General features: G+C 36.6%; 1 protein-coding gene across 1 annotated transcript in view; it reads right to left on the bottom strand.

Moving 5' to 3' along the window:
- Positions 1-18705, bottom strand: part of LOC149158326 (DEAD-box ATP-dependent RNA helicase 20-like) — a 246380-nt gene that overhangs the window by 159325 nt on the left and 68350 nt on the right. The window lies entirely within an intron of this gene.

Below are 18705 nucleotides of genomic sequence, written 5' to 3'. Positions count from 1 at the left end.
AGAATTAAGATTCCAGCTGGCACTTGCCTCAGAAAGATAGTTCGCTCCCACAAAAAGATGATCGTATAGCCAGAATTCAGTCATGTGGCTAGGGTGGAATCTTTCACCACCGAAACCAATCGTAAAAAAGGGATCTTAAAACCTTCCAAGAGCCTCAGCCCAAAATCAGAAACAATAACAATCGATAAACCATCATGATCATAATGACTCTCCTCCCTTTTATAGATTCTTTTTGGGGCTTTTCCTCAGAAATCCAATTTTGAGTGACTAGCAAGTTTCCCTACATTTGCCCCAAATTTATCTTTTATTGCAAGTTTCCCTCCATTGCCCCAAATTTAGCTTTTATTATCTAGTCTTACCTAACTAACATTAAATAATGATTTCCCCATTTTTTAAATGACTACAGCCTACAGGGTTAAATAGGCTACCACGTCCTCCCTTGGGCAATTAATTTGAAGAGGACATTACAGTCCCCCCTTCCCGACATTGCTTGTCATCAAGCAATTGCAGATTCGGGAGCTGCAAGGTCTGTTCTCCTTCCCACGTGGCATCTTCTTCTAGCAAAACGTTCCACCTAATAAGATATTATGAGATCATTTTGCCCCTCAATCTCCTCTCTCAAACAGCCATGATAGTTTCCGGGATCAATTCTAACTGCCCCTCCTCATCCAACGGGGGTTAGCACAGCTGAAGTAGTAAGTTGACCCACTGCGTTCTTGAGGTGTGATACATAGAAGACATTGTGGATTTTGCTCCCCTCTGGCAACTCCAACTCATAAGCTACTTCACCAATTGGTCTGATTATTTCTTGTAACGCCCATTAAATCTTGGTTTTAGTTTCCTTGCCCCACTTTTCCTAAGTGAAGACTATCTATATGGCTCCAATCTTAGGAAAACTAAATCTCCTAATTCAAAGTTGCACTCTAGAGTCTATTCTAGAATCTATTCCTATCCACAAACGTCTTCTATTGGTACTAGGCGGCCTGCAGATTCTACTTAAGGATCTTAAGGATTTTTTGGCTTTCCTATATCCAATCTCTTTTGGAGCCTCGTTATCCCCAAATGTCAAATCGACAGATGATGGAGCATTGTACCCATACAGTGCCCTGAATGGGGTCATCCCAATAGATAGATGATAAGTGGTGTTGTAGCAATGCTCCCCAAGATGTAACCACTTGATCCATGCCATTTGTTGTCCTGAAGGCTAACACATAGTTACGTAGATACCCCTCAAACCATTTATTCATAATCTCTATCTGGCCATCCATTTGAGGGTGGTAACTGGAACTAGGAGTCAACTCCGTGCCCACCAATCTGAACAGCTCCTGCCAAAATGCACTGATAAACTTGCTATCCCGATCACTAACTGTATTTTTAGGTAGCCCGTGCAGTCTAAACACCTCCCTAAAAAATAATTCTACCACTTGTGTTGCCTTATAATTGGTTGAAATCGCAAAGAAATGTGCAAACTTGCTCAACCTATCAAATATCATGTAGATGCAATCCTTTCCTTGTACATTGGATAAACATGTGATGAAATCCATCAATACACTCTACCACTTCTACTCTGGAATTGGCAAGGTTTGTAGTAATCCTGCAGGAGGAGTATGCTCGAGCTTGTTCTGTTGACAAGTCATGCACTCCCTTATGTGCATCAACACATCATCCTTGAGGCCTTTCCAAGAAAACCTTTCTCTGATCTGCCTGTAAGTTTTGAAGAACCCTTGGTGTCCTACTAGTGGTGTGTCATGTGTGGCCTTCAAGATCTTCTCCTTGAGTGTGGATTCAAGGACCAAATATAACCTGCCTTTATAGAAAATGACCTCATCTATTATTTTGTACCTATCATCCTGGATGAGATCGTCCATTAACTCACAAGCAAACTTGTTTTTGGAATATTCTACCAAGAGGTGGGCTTTCCAATCTCCTGTGATCTCCATGAGTGAACATGCAACTAGTTTCCTAGAAAGTGCATCAGCCACAACGTTCTTCTTGCCCTTCACATACTCAATATCAAAATCATAGGCCTAAATCTTACTTACCCATTTATGTTGTCTTTCATTCAGGTCCTTTTGCTCCAGGAAGTGTCGTAAGTTGTGATCTCTTCTGACCACAAACTTGCGCCCTACCAAAGTACTATCTGAACTTCATCAAAGCATGCATAACGAGTAGCATCTCTTTGTCGTAGATGGAATAGAGCTTCTCTGGATCTCTAAGTTTCCAAATTTCAAGGGCTATCGAGTGTTTATTCTACATCAACACAGCTCTTATCCCCTCAACCAAAGCATCACACTCCAATATGAAGGCCTGGTTGAAGTTGAGAAGTGCCAAAACCGAGCTTGAGCTCATCAACTCTTTGAGCTTGTTAAATGCCCTCTCAAACTCCTTTGTCCACCTAAATGCCCCTTTCTTCGTCAAGTCTATCAATGGTGTGCCTAACTAAGAGAATCTCTTGACGAACCACCTATAATAGTTGCAAATCCCAAAGAATCCCCACAACTCGGTAAGGTTCCTGGGTGTGGGCCAATCTGATATGGCATGTATCCTCTCCTAATGTATCTGTACCCCATGCGCAATTATCACATGACCTAAATAAAGGATCTTGGTCATCCCCTATTCACATTTTGATGCCTTTGCATAAAGTGACTGCTCCATAATACTCAAAATTTCATCCAAATGTCCCAAATGCTCTTCTCATTTTTTGTTACATATGAGGAGGTCATCAAAGAATACTAATGAAAACTTCCTCAATTGTTTGTTGAAGATGTGGTTCATGCGCGACAGAAGGTGGTCAATGCAATGGTCAACCCAAATGGCATGACCAAAAATTCAAAATGCCCATAGAGGCATCTAAAGGTTGTCTTATGCACATCCTCCTCTCAAACTCAAATCTGATGATAGCCTAATCGAAGATCAATCTTCGAGAAATATGTTGCTCCATGCAACTCATCCAATAGCTCATCGATCCTAGGGAAGGGATACTTGTTTTTGATGGTCTTCTTGTTCAAGGCTCAGTGATCAACATCCTCTAAGTACCATCTTTTTTCTTCACCAAAACCATTGAAGAGGCGAATGGGTTCGAATTTGGACCAATGTGGCCCATGGTTAGCAGTTTCTTGATGGCTTTTTCTATCTCATCCTTAAATTTCTTCGAATATCTGTAAAGTGTGGTGATCAATGGTTTGAACCCCTCCTCTAGCCCTATGGTGTGCCCAAAACCCTTGTGAGGAGGTCTCCCTTTGATGCCTTGGCATAAAGTGACTGCTCCATAATACTCAAAATTTCATCCAAATGTCCCAAATGCTCTTCTCATTTTTTGTTGCATATGAGGAGGTCATTAAAGAATACTAATGAAAACTTCCTCAATTGTTTGTTGAAGATGTGGTTCATGCGTGACAAAAGGTGGTCAGTGCAATGGTCAACCCAAATGGCATGACCAAAAATTCAAAATGCCCATAGTGGCATCTGAAGGTTGTCTTATGCACATCCTCCTCTCGAACTCAAATCTGACGATAGCCTAATTGAAGATCAATCTTCGAGAAATATGTTGCTCCATGCAACTCATCCAATAGCTTATCGATCCTAGGGATGGGATACTTGTTTTTGATGGTCTTCTTGTTCAAGGCGCAGTAGTCAACATCCTCTAAGTACCATCTTTTTTCTTCACCAAAACCATTGAAGAGGCGAATGGGATCGAATTCGGACCAATGTGGCCCATGGTTAGAAGTTTCTTGATGGCCTTTTCTATCTCATCCTTAAATTTCTTCGAATATCTGTAAAGTGTTGTGATCAATGGTTTGAACCCCTCCTCTAGCCCTATGGTGTGCCCAAAACCCTTGTGAGGAGGTCTTCGTGGGGGAATCTCTCCAAAATCCTGGTCACACTTATTCAGCAATAATTGGATATCTACCTGATATTGTTGGTTGCTATGTGAGGACTTCTAATTCGTAGTTAGACATTCTATTGCGCAAGTTATATCTCCATAGTTGAATATAGCCTCCATTCTCTTAGCTGATACAGTTTGAGGATCGCCATCGGATATACCTCTCAATACTACCTTACTATCATTTTAGGCCCTGAATTCCATCTCCATTATTTCATAGTTCATTGAGAACTTCCCCAACGAATATAACCATTGTACCCCCAATACAACATTGGTGTCTGCAAGATCTACTACATAGAAGTCATCAGTGAATGTGTAATTGCCAAGTGTCACATTCAAGCGTGGAATCCTTTGTGTACATATCATTTTGTACCCATTAGCCACCACAACAATAAAGCCCTCAAAACTCTTATGCGGGAATACCTCTCCTTGCCACCAAAGCTGCATCAATGTGTTGGAAAATCTAGTAGGGCAGTTATTTAAACAATTATCCTTATCCTTGATAAAAGCTTGTGAACTTATGTTAATTTCTTATTATTCTTTATTAAATTATTTTCATCAAACTATTATCAAGATCATAAACCACGAAGATCAATGAAGACAATCGACACAAAATGTAGCCTCCAAGCCAAGGCAAAACCGCTCCAAGGGGAAACCCCAGAAAGAATCTCCTCTTCTTAAAGAATCAGATCAAATGAGAAATCCAAGACTCAAAGGCCAAAGCCAAGACCTTCTTCAAGCACCAAGTTAGCCCTCCAAGAAATCCTCCTTCAACCAGTCAAATTCAACTTAAGTCAAACCCTTCAAATCTGCTTCAAACTCATATTTTCGACTCTCAGCCACAAAATTTCAGACTTACAGTGATTTCAAAAAATCTCGGCCCCTACAACATCTTCCAAGAAACCCTAATTTCACACGTGTGGGAGAGAAAGAGGTTGAAAAAACAAATTCTTGCTTCTTCCTTGATTTTGACTTCCTTCTTTTACTTTCACTCTTCTTTTCTCCTTCTTCTTACTTGAGATCGAACTACTAAAGTGTGTGTTAATGAGGTCAAAGATCCTTCTATATATATGCTTCTCATGAGGTCGAATAGCCCTCTCTAAGGCCGACTTTTCACTAGTAGGGTTGACTTGGTCTTGGAGGTCATTTTGACTTTCTAGACTCAAAAATAAATTCTTTTACATGTTACAACTTGCCCAAATGGGTCTTATACAAATGATATTGACTCTCTTGACTCATGACAATTATTCTTGTGACTTGACAAATCCTAGGAGCATGAAATGCATGCTTGACCTAGTTGACCATTTAAATGGAGCATGAAACCCATGCTTCAAAATAATATTTTTCTTTCTTCTTTTACTTGTTACATAAGATATACATAATGACATGAATACAATGACAATTATGAAGACCAAAACTATTTACATTTTCCAACACAATGAAATTATGAGTTGCCCCACCATCAACCAAAGTTGTGATTTGTTGCCCCTGTATGACCCCCCTTCATGCAAAAGGTGTAATATCTAGGGACTCCAAAAAAAGTAACAATAGTACCACCCTTAATCCACGTACAAGGTCTCTCATCCCCTTTAGCTTCCTTATGGGACAGCCCCCCCTCTAAAATGTTAGGCTTATTGCTTGGTGTTGGCATTTTATCCTCTTCATCGTCGTTGTCTGAAATCGCCTCAATATAGTGGACCTTTCCCTTGCCCAAACATCTGTAACCGGGTTCCCATGGTTCCCTGCAACTGAAGCAGAGTTTCTTCCTTCTTAGCTTGCTTTAAGTCTCGTCATCCAACCTGTCCTTCCCTTAATCCACATACAAGGTCTCTCATCCCCTTTAGCTTCCTCATGGGATTGCTCCCCCTCTAAATTGTTAGGCTCATTGCTTGGTGTTGGCATTGTATCTTCTTCATCATCATTGCCTGAAATCACCTCAATATAGTGGACCTTTCCCTTGCCCAAACATCTGTAATCGGGTTCCCATGGTTCCCTACAACTGAAGCAGAGTTTCTTCCTTCTTAGCTTGCTTTGAGTCTCGTCATCCAACCTATCCTTCCCAACCCACTCTCTCTGAAATGGCTTCTTATCTATATTTTCTGAGTGAAGAGTGATTTGGATGGAAATTTAACTTTATGTGTTGCACCTTCAACGTCTCGTGTCCCAGTGATGGCATCTTGTTTATGTTAAAAAATCAGAAAGGTAGAAAGATTTTCTTTATATAGATAATTACTTGTGACTTTCTTATCTTTATGTTTTTTTATCTTTTAGTTCATCAAGCAATTACCAAAACAATAGCATAAAGATCATAGACACCAGATATAGGCAGACAGCTAGGGAAAAACCCTTATCCAGGGGAAAACCCAGTCAACAATTCTTCCTAAATAACTTCTTGAGATAATCCAAGACTCTTGACCTAGACCTAGACTTCCTCCACACCAAGTCAGCCCTTTCTTCCTTCTTGCAGCTGATAACTCTTCAATAGCAAATTTGACCTAGCAGCACCAACTTGCAGCAGTAGCTTCGACCCAGCAACTGGCAGCAGCAGCTTCGACCTGACAAGAGAGACTTCAATCTCCTATAGGAATCCACACGAGAGAGAGAGAGAGAGAGAGAGAGAGATAGCCCAAAATTTCGATTTTCTCTTCTTATTCTTCTTTCTCCAACTTCGCACTCCTTTAGCCCTCCTTTCTTACTTCGCACTTTTCCACCTTTCTTCTGGATATCGAACTTGTGTGAGAGAGAGTACTTGCTCCAAATGAATTCGAACTGCTCTGTATATATAGCCTTCTAGTGAGGTCGAATTGCCTTTCTGGAAGCCGACTTGATCTCCTTGAGGCCGACTTGGTGTGGAGTGAACAAATATCATATTTGACTCAATATTAATTATTTTTACATGATTCAAAAGCCCAAGAAGGGTCTCTTTAAATGGACAATGACTCTAATGACTCAGAATAAATCCTAGAAGTCCTCAATGGGGACTTTGACCTAAAACATGATGACCCAAGCATAAAACCTGTGCTTTAATAAGTCATAATAATAATAATAAAAATATCTTTTTCATTTTTCTGATAAATACATTTCATTGTGACTCAAATACATTTTATGAAGACTGAACCTAATTACATTTTTCAACACTCCCTCTTAACTAGGGAGGTATTCATACTTACATATACAAGTACATGGAAGATCTCAAAACATATGAACTATGAAGAGTTTAGGCACCAAAATGCCATGGACTAGATTCCTTACCAGGTCAATCTATCCAAGGTCCTCCAACATATTAGGCACTTACAGTGCCACGGACTAGGTTCTTGACCAGGGCAATATATCCGGGTGGGACTAAGATGGACTAAAGCTTTCAGCCTTTCTAGGTACCATCAGGCTTACTTGCTAACCATCAACCCAAGGATCCAGGTGCGTATCCGAGGTCAGAGCTCTATGACCAATGCCACCCTCCCTACTTTGGGATCCAGACATCAACACAAAGTGTCGGTCAGATGTCCTCCCAGGCAATGTGTCTTACACACAAAGCCTTAACGCTCCTGATTATTCCAATCGGTAGCAAATCCTCCCCGATCAAATAGATTGATAACAAATCTCTCTCGTGTAATCAGCATGCTATTAAACCTCTTAAGAGATTTACCTGTACAAACACAACCCCAATCAGTAGCAAACTTTCAAATGTACATAAGTAAACACAAACTTCTCGGGTCTTTCGGACAACTTGATGTTGCTTCTCAACTTATCACAGCAGGACTTTCAAACGAATCTTAACAAAAGATTCCTCAAACATACCTCTTCCTTTCCTACTTCACATGCAGCAACATATTATACAATTAGATCCTTATCTCAACAGCCCCTCAAAATGCATTCTCCAATTTCTTCTTTCAAGGTATCCATCATGACTATGATATGCCCTCCCTCTTAACTAAGGAGATTTCTTGCATCCACACTCCCTCTTAACTTAGGGAGATCAACTTCTTTTCTACGACATCGGAGAATCTTTCATGGCTTCCATCCTTCTTATCAGAGTCATCATGACCATCATCTTCATCATGCTTATCAAATCAACTTTACTTACAAACATCTTCATCACCTTGAAGATTATGTACCTGCACAACTTAGATAGCAAGTACAACCAAATAGATACATATAAAAGCATGAAGTTAACTATATCATAATCATATAATAATGGAAGCATTCGTCATTAGACATCAAATACCTAAACTTAGTTAAGTTTACAAGAGGCACATACTTTTATACTTCATCTATATGCCAGGGTTTTGTCATAAACCCTAGATTTCATCATCAAGACTTCGAGTATGAAGACCGAACCTAGTTACATTTTTCAACAGTATGTTGGTGGGCTTCAAGGCCTTGACACAACCACGTAGTGGTTTGGCTAAACCTTATGTGAAGAGCATGATCAGTCTCTATTTAGATATGCCTATCACCATAACAGCTACTTGCTGAAATTCTAAGGTGTAGACATCTGGTGTGCTAGTCTGCTTGAGTTGTGCTAGCTCCCTAAAGTGTATTTCTAGATCCTTTCTATCAAACCGATCTATCAATCTTTGTGTTAAGTGCATGTAAGTAATACTAGAATGTCCCAGAGTGACCAATCTATGGTATCACCATTCATGAGTTTCTCCTTACAACCTGTGGTACCACCATTCATGAGCTTCTCATTCCGAATGCAAGGTGGCGAATTTGATGGCCTCAGCTTCCAACATTGGGTTAAGTTGGCAATATGTGTCTAACTTTTGTATCCATGACCTTGTCGAGTATTTGGATGACCCATCGAAGGAGGTGATGAACAATTTCCCAACCTTGCTTGAATAGATCGTAGTTCTATTGCGTGCCCCTTTTATGATCCCTGGGTCTATTTTTGTACTTAATGTTGCTAAACTCTCTAAAAGTCATAGCTGCTTGAACATCCTCCCCTAGTGATGCATACTCCCGAAAATATTCTTAAAAATCTTCGTTATGTTTTGTAGGACCTTGGTTTGTTGTTGCTTTGTTGAAGTATGTAACTAGGTTCGGTCTTCATAAATATGAAATGTAATCATGATTATTGTATATTGTAAAATGAAATTATTATTATTATTTTTTTGTAGCATGTCTTTTATGCTCAAGGTTTGTCATAGAGTCAAAAAGTCAATTGAGTCATTGTCATTTATGAAAGACCCCATTGGGCACTTTGTATCATGTAAAGAAAATTTATGTAAGTCAATTTGAATCATAAAGACCCTCCAAGATCAAGTCAACCTAGCTGTAACAAGTTGGCCTTCAAGGGATGACAAGTCGGCCTCATAAGCGTTATTCGAAATCCATAAGAAACCTATCTATAAGGGAGATCTTGACCTCATCAAAAACTCATCCACGAAGTTCGTAGAAGCACAAGAAAGGTAAGGAATAACTAGCGAAGAAGAGGAGATCAAGAAGAAGAGAAATTGAAGTCTAAAAGTCTGATTCTTAGAGTTGCAATATCCCACACGTGCAAAGGAACTAGGGCTAATGTTTGTTGCAAAAAGGATCAAATTGCGGTCACCTAAAGAAGCCGAGTTTTGTGTTAAAAGAGACCAAGTTTGCAAGCTGAAATTCCAAGAAGAAAGAAGTGCCTTGAGTGAAGGAGAAAGAAGGCTAAATTCACCATATTTCATCCACACATGTGAACTAGGGTTTCTGCAGTAGAGGCCGAAAATTGGAGTCCTAAAGCAATGACCAAAAATCTAAAGCAGAGGCCGAAATTTGAAGACTTGAAGCAGGTTGACTTGGCTTAACTTTGCGAAGGATAAGCTCATCAAAAGGAGAGGAGAGGTTTTGGCCCTGGCTTGCAGCCTATATCTTGTGTCCTCTTGTCTCATTGATCTTCATTGTTTGGTAGTTGTTTGATTATAAAGAACACTATAATATTCAAGATAAGAAGAAGCTAACCACAAATACTTCAAGTTAAGTAAAATAACATCACAAGCAGTTATCAAAGTAAGAGAAATCATCCTAATCTAGCTACACTTGATTTCTTAACATCCTTGACCATCTAGAAACTGCGATAGTAGAGATCAAGGGGTCCTCCTAATGGTTGTCGCTATGTTAGTTTGTGCAAAGATGTTAAAAGGACCAAGGTTATGGATGTTGTATCCCCCTGTCAAACTCCTACTGCCTCCATTAAATCCATTAGCAGCATTGCTACCTACATAATTCATATTTGCCAAAATCTGGGTAAAAAATTGGGCCATTTGTTGCTACCCTTGTACCATCAATTAAGACCTTTGTTGTTGCCCTTGTGCCATCTATTGAGCTATCTGTTGTTTCCCTCTTGCTAGCTCCCCCAACATGTCAAAGGGGTTAATTTCTAGTAGTTGCTCTTTCTTGTCCACCATGACTAAATTGTTGGGACTTGTCTTTTTCCTGACTATAGAGTTTTCCCTATCCTTCGAAAGCACCCACAAATCATATGCTCCCACGCTAGTAGGATGCATAGCTTTCATACCACTAAGATATCCCTCTTTGGGAAATTACCCCTAGGATGCAATTCTAAGCTAGGTTTTTCGATAAACTATGAAAGAATTGTATTACATAACAGCAGTATACTATCCATCAATCTATAAAACAATAATGACATTTTTTTAAATGTAGAAATAGTATAATGAGATACTCGAACAACCATTGGTTCTTCAGCAACTACTGTAAATTAGGGTTAATTTGACGAGTAAACAACAGACCTATTATCTAGCACAAAGATTTACAAATCCCCAGTGGGTCTCACAATGCAAACTAGTTTCTATGTTTACACACTAAAACTATCCTTGATTTTGTTACTCAACATCTGGTCACACAAACTATCCTAGAATTAGATCAACCCATATTGCATCAGATTGGTTACTAAACGTAATTTTGCTACTTTAGTACCTTTGTAATGCATTCGTTGTCTCAGCGTCAGTCACCCGCACCCTTTTAACCCTGAGTGTGGCCCCCTTAGGTCACTCATTGCCCTAAATTCGATCATATGCGATCACTAGAGACAAAAACCATCCCTTTTGCTGCCTCAGACCAGTCGTTTCCCTTTGTTGCCACAAATAGCTCAACCTGTGCCCTTTTCCAGCCCTCATTGCCCATAAGTGATGAAGAGTAACACCAGCAGAATTTAACCCCAAAGTCTTTCTTTATTATCCAGAAAAAAGATTACATCAGAGCTTCTTGCTAAGCACAAGACTCAAAGATGGGATAGATCGACTGACAAATGACCTCCTATTTAAAGATAAATCCTCCAACGGCTAGTTCGAGTGATCATCATCAAAGTAATCTTGACCGTTGATGAAGATCAAAATTTATTTTAATCTCATCCGTCGAAATATTTAAATTTTGAGGAAATTCGAAATTTTTATTTAAATGCATTTTAATTAACTCAAAAATAGAAATTTTGAGTTAATTTCCCCAAAAATTTGACTTTGACTTAACCCCTAGACATCAAAGGTTTAAAATTTATCAAAATAATTAATTTACCTTAGTCCTAGGACCTTTTAAAATTTAATTTTTTAGGACCGACGAATTTTGCCTTTGGAGAATTTAAATTTACCTAAGACTTGGAATTAATTAAATTTATGGCTTAGGATTTTAATTAATTTTGGGCCAGAAATTTTAATTAATTAACCTATGAGGGGATAAATTATTTTTCCAACCCTCAAGACACTTTACATCATGATTTACATATTTTTACATCATAAGGGAGAAAACCCATTTGTAATAGACTCTCACAGATTACTCATTTCTATGACACAAATATAATCCAGCAGACCAAGTAATTTGTAATAAAATAATCTAACCAAATAGTTAGGATTATTCCCAAACTACTTTTACATAGACTCGATCTAGAACACTAGAACTCGCCTAAGATCCTAGCGACAAAATCCATTCCATCTTTGGGGTAAGACTGGAGGGGAAAACTCTGTCGATCATCTGAAAATAAATCAATGCGAAGAAAAACCTCTAGAATGGAGATCATCACTAGAAAGGTAGGTTTACCTCAGTCGTTACATACATGGCACAGGTCTGCTGAGATTATTTACATTATACACATGCAGAATGGGTTCACATAACATATGGAAATCAGGCTAATGATGATAGTTGGACGGCACGGACACATCGATCAAGCGCTATCCCTTTTGCAAAAAAAAAGGGGTGTACTGCTATGGGTCATTGATACGTAGTGGTCAACAAGAGATAAAGAGCAAATAAAAATAAAGTTGTACTATTTCAATAAAAGGCCCACTCCCTAAGTCCTAGAGTTAAATCCCTATCTAAAGGGAAAAGGACTAGAAATCAAAGAAAAATAATACAAAAAAGGCAAGAAAAAGGTGTTGAAAAAGCAAAATCAAATAAAAAAAGGTTCCCTTTCAAAGGTTTGCAACAAATAAAATTGAATAGTCCTAGCCGAAAAAAGGGTTAGTTATATCAAATACAAACCTAACACATCATTGAACTTTGAAGGTTTTTCATAGGTTTTCCCTAGTCCCCTTCCACAAATTACATCACCTTTACTTATTCTTAACCAACAAACTTAGGAAATACCTTATGTCCTACTCAAAATAAATGTAAAAGGGATAAAGTTGTAACAACGTGGCTTACTTAGTAAGATTAACTTACATTATCTATGTTACAAGGGATTATCTATGTTTTGGTGCCTAATAACTTGTTGGAGTTATCATTCATCATGATAGGTTGGGGCAATAGACATTAGAGTTTGTGCATTGTGCCTCGGGACATGTATAATGCATTGGGATCCATGACAACATGGAGACCACATCAAGGTGTCCACATCAGCTTATGACATTACATAGCGTATTTGCTACATTACACTTTGCTATCTAGCATATGTGATGGGCATCCCTCTTTCCTTGAGCCTATTTCAAACTTGGGGACATTGTTGATGTATTATTGAGCTAGCGTGTCACATGCCCATGTGTGAACACAACTAGACTCCACTCACTATTTTGTCACATTTTTCTAGAGGTTCCTAGAGGGATTTTTATGACTTGTTTGAACATGTTAACACCATTAGATTTATACCCTTCTAGAAATAGGGTGTACTTATCTCTTTAATCTCCAACAAATGTGGACCAATCTTGACGTATTTATGAGGGTCTTTGTGGTTTGAACCCCTTTTTACCCTCAACTATGGGGTTTTATTGACCATTTAGTGGAGCACTCCACTTGTTTGCCCAAATCAAACTAACTCAAAGTCGATATCATCTAGTAAAGTACTCTTCACACGTGGTTCAAGGCAAGTTAGGAATTGATTATAAGACCGCTTGTTTTAGGCATGTGGTTTTACCAAGCATTTTGTATGATAGTTTTCTAACACTTCTTCTCCCATAAAAAAGGTTGCTCTAGCTTATCTTTCTTGTTGGACAATAAAGAAGAAGCTTGCCAATTATTCGGCCTCTAGTCTTAAGTCTTTTCATTGTGCAAATGTTACATATTTCTTAAAGGAGATCAATTTGGCTTGTACAATCTTGAAGCAGTAAAAAGTTGTGGCAAGAGTGGACACACCCAAAGGGAATGATTTCTTCTACCATTTGTCATTTCTAAATTTTCTTTTGATAAATCTATGATTGAATTTGAGAAGAATATATTCTCCTCTTTTGTCTTATTACTTCGTAATTGTCTACAGAAGCCCTTGCTTAACTTAAGTTATTCACTTCAATGAGATTTAACACTAAGTGGCAGACAAATTTTGTAATGAACAAAGTTCGTACTCAACAGAATATTCAAAATACCATGAATATGTAAATATCTATGTTGCCAGGAAACGTGGGTTCGGGGACGGGGACAACGTTTTTGGAAACAGAGTGCGTGGGTTCGTCGGGTAATATAATAATATTAAATTTTAATAATTATATTTTATAAATTATAAATTAATAATTAATAATATACATGAAATTTGAATTTGTATATTTTTTCAACTTTAAACAAGAAAACTTTAATGATAATCATTTAAACATGCACATCATTGAACATTCAACATTGACATTGAAATTTCAAAATTTATCACCAAAAAACTGTTCATTGTTTACATATTAACATGAATCATGATATGGGACAGATTTTGTCACACACAGCTGACTGAGATACACTAGCCAAGTTTCCTACAAACTAGGGAGTACGCTCAAAAATCCTAAAGTATTATGAGTTCTCAAAGACTCAACATTTTCAACTTTATTTTGGTGGGACAGCAGTGAAATATATGCTGCCAGCAGCCATAATTTATACTTTAATGTAGCCACAAGCCTAAAAAAAACCATAGAATTTATATGTTAATGTAATGATTCAATTTTTCAAAAATTAAAATATTAACCCGTGCAACATAGGTAAATATCCATTATAGGACAAATAATATTTTTATATATAAATGTTTGAATATACAAGAGATATTTGGTTACAAATGAAGCCCGCTTGTATACCTAGGCAGGTGCCCCTTGATGAATGGTCATGTCATTTAAGACATGTCACTTCAATATACTAATTATTTATTAGTTATTAGATATATATTATGTTCATAACATTGCTTTCCCCTTTAGAAAAGATTTGTCCTCAAAGCTTATTGATGGCAATGCTTGATATCTTTTTATGTTTTGTAATGTCATCTCGTCTTTCTCAATTCTCGAAATTGACATCTTCGACAATAAAAGATGATATGAACTTCTGAGTGTGGTATAGAATTGTCATACTGTAAAATGATCTAACCATCCCAAATTAATCTTTTGTGAAATCTTCCAATTACCATAAACTTGGGATGAATAGTTATCATAAGACTAGATTGTGGTGACATTGATATTCTTGGGAACACAAGTCAGTTGTTTTTTGTCTGAATGATAAAAATATGCAAACTTGCTGAGATGTTTGCATTTATGATTTGGGTGTCGATAAGGAGTTCCTTATCCTGTGTGTGGCAATATTGTGATTTATTTGAGGTATTTGATTTCTTTCATGCACGAATGGTACTTAGTTAATCGTTGGATTGTCTCCTGCGATTTTCTTCAATTGAACTACAACATTTGAGTATGTCTTCACTTTAATTTGATTGGGATCTATTTGAATCATGATATTCTCAGAATCAATGTTTGTTCCTTTTCTTTTAGTTTTTGATAAACTTCCATTGAGTTTCTTCTCGAGAGCTTCATTTTCTTGTTCTAATTTGTGCTTCGTAGCTTTACACTTCTTGACTTGTGCAAATAGCTTCTGAGTGTCATCTTTTAAACAAGAAATTTCTTTGTTTTTTTAATGGAGATGACTCCTTCAAGTTCATTATGCTTCTTTGGTATTTTTTTTTTTATTCTCTTAATGCATCGGTTTTAAAATATCTTTAAAGTCTTATGATGAAGGTATTATCAATTTTGATTTCATTGTCATGTCTCGGAATGTGATCATCTTCTTCTTATAACAAAACATTAAAAAAAAAAATCCTCCATGTATAACATGAAAATACCTAGTTTTTCAAACCAACGTAAACCAAGAATTATGTCGATCTCTTCATTAAACATAATTGCTACATTGAATTGAGATACACATTCATAATCATCAATTATTACTTGTAATTCCTTAATTTCATATTGTCTATTACGAATAATCGTCTTCCTTTTCATCTATATTTCGTTCTAGAATTGATAATTGATTTGTCAATTTAATATTTAATATTAATGTAATTTTCTTTGTGGTTATAACGATATTAGCTCTTTTCCTTCGATACTCCCTTTTAAAGTAAATAATCTGAAATTTACAATTGGACAATTTTAAAGGAAAACCTCCCTTCATTTTCGAATTTTCGATTTTTCTTTTTCGAGATGACCTTAGGGTTTAAAGTTTAAACTTTAAAGGTAGCCCTTTCCAATCTTTAAAATAATACCCTTTTATACTTTAATCAAAGAAATTTAATAGTCATATTTAATTTGACCATTTTTCCTCGTATTCTTTTGCACTTTAATAAAAGGAAAATTTTATTAAACATAATTATAAAAGGTATCTACTATCTTTACATTTAATCACCTTTTTATGTATATTATAGACTTACATAAAATTCTATATAATATATATCACCCCTTTTTCTATTTTAGAAAATACCTTTTTTCACTCTTTTTTTCACCTTCAAGTCACATAAGGTCAACATAATATCCCTTGTTACTTTTATATAACCCTCAAACTAATTGATTTATTGTTGGATTAATTTAATAAATTGTTTGATGTGTTATGAGGGGTCATGCCAATACGTAGGAACAGTGGCAATGGATCCAACCATGCTGACCACGAATGAATCAGAGGACCGAAAATTGCATGGTATGCCCCGTGTTGTCTTCAAATTAAGTTTTTTTTTGCTATCTCCAAAAGATTAAGCTCGTTGTCTGAATAATCAGTGAATATTAAAATTCAAATAATGTCCAAATTGGCATTTACCTCAAGTTCTTAATCGGTGAATATTTAAATTCAAATGCGTCAAAATATTAAAACCAATATTTCCATGGTTTTTTACGCATTCCCAACTCAATTTCTCCTACGACTATGATCTAGAGAAACTACAATTATTGGCATTGTGTTTCAACAGTTGTGATGTATGATGCAACACTTCAAATGGTTATGTTGTTTCCCACGGACATGATTTAGAAGTAAAATTTCATAGTTTCAAAGTACTAAAACTATGTAAGCCATTGTAGCAAGCCAAGCCCAATAGAATGGTCGTTGTAAGGCGACCATGCCCGAGCGACATACACAATTGGATGTTACAAACCGACAGGGTCAGACAACTTGCCACAGCTCGAGTGGCAATGGGTAGCCGCTGCAATCATGAATAGTGTGGTTGTGCTACAACAGCAACTAGCAAGTGTCACGGTGGTGCCGGCTCTATGAATAAAATATATATATAAAATAATACAAGTAATGTAAACAACAATAATAACAAATATTGATTAATTAACTAGTAATTAGTTAATGAAGAGGTACCTGCCTAGGGTATACAAGCAGGCCCTCACCCTCATTTGTAATCATCTCATCAATTCTTTTATATAATCAATATACAATTACTTGTCCTACAATGGATGTCTTTGTCTTCGAAGTATTTTGAAGATTAATGTTGCGTATACGACTTTTGTTCGTTAGATTGGTATCAGAGTATTCCTTTGAGCGTACAAACCTTTTTTGTTATATTGGTATCAAAGTATTCCTTTGAGTATACAAACCTTGTTCGTTATATTGATATCGGAGTTGTTCGATCCTCTGGCCGCTCAACTGCTGCACAAAGCCAGTCTGATCTGGCCTTTGGCCATCAACCCATCCGTCAACTTTGTTGTCGTTGTGATCAAGTGTTTCCCTACATAGTCCAAAAATTTAAAAAAAAAATATATATATATATATATATATATATAATCATATTAAAAAAAAAAGCAGTAGATGTAAAATATATATTAAAATATATATATATATATATATATATATATTTGAAAACACATATATAAAGTTTAAAAAAAGGGACAGTCGTAGTTCTGGCTCAACCTCCACAACAAACCGCCGTAGAAGTCACCTGACTGTCTGCCACCTATAGTTGTAGGAAACAGACAACAGTCGCCACCAACGCAAACCGTCAACCACCTTCCACCGCGCAGCAACCGCCGAACCGGACACAAACCCATTAACATCGCACGCAAATAGTCACGTTGCCCCAACCGCATTCGAAGGGAAGATCATTCATTTAAGACATTGCAACAAGATTCCAAATCTTGTAGCTCGAACCCTTGCAACAGAAAAAAAAAAATTGAACCTATCCCATCGATGCCACTGCCAAATCGTGGAGAAATCAGGTGGAAGAATTGGGGTCTTGTCGATGCCACCACCAAGTAGTGAATAATCGGCTAAAACAAAATTGGTTCAATTATTTTTTTCTTACAAGGAGCGAACGATTTATTAAAGTTGACAGTACGTTGATAGATTAACATAAGAAATCTCAAAAGTCACAACCAAAAACCTATCGGTGGACAATTAATAGTTATTTTTTGGTTATCAACATTGACGCCAAGGGTACACAGACGAGTTAACGTCATAGATCTCAAAGGCTTAAAAATTAATGGTTTAACTTTTTTTAATATATATAAAAAAGTTAATAGGTTGGTGTATATATATACACACACACACACTAAAAAAGGAATAAGGGACATAATTAAAATTAAAAGGGCAAAACAGAGAGAAATATATATTATTAGAAAAAAAATTAAAAAAAAAAAAAATATATATATATATATAATTATAATTTTAAAAAAGGCCATATAAAGTAAAGAGAATTATTGAAGGAAAAAGTATAAAGAAAGTTTGAGGTTTTAAATAAAAAGGATTATTTAAATAAATATAATTCCAAGGGTATTTATAAGTTACAAAAACAATTAAAAATAACAAGTCCAACGCTAAATTTAATTAAAAAAAAATCAAAAATGGTGGAAGGAAGATTCTCCTATAAAGGTATTCCAATTGTAGATTTTAGATTATTTACATTAAAGAGGTGTATCCAAGGGAAAGAGATTAGTATCGCTATTAATACAAGCACCGAGAATAATTACATCAATATTAATTTGGCAAATCAACTATTAGTTCTAGAGCCAAATATAGGCGAAAGAAAAGGTATTTTTGGCGAAAAATAGTATGAAATTAATGATTTACAAGTGACAATTGATCATTATGAGTACATATCTCAATTTTGTATCGTAACTATGTTTGACAAAGAAGTCCACATAATTCTCGATCGACATTGGTTCAAGGAAATAGGTAAGTTCATCTTAAAC

The sequence above is a fragment of the Pinus tabuliformis genome, chromosome 5_2 (assembly GCF_031772625.1).
Source record: "Pinus tabuliformis cultivar Carrire ecotype Pingquan chromosome 5_2, CPIR1, whole genome shotgun sequence".
NCBI lineage: Eukaryota > Viridiplantae > Streptophyta > Pinopsida > Pinales > Pinaceae > Pinus > Pinus tabuliformis.
Note: the sequence above shows the minus strand (reverse complement) of the source record. Positions and strands in the feature narration are given on the sequence as shown.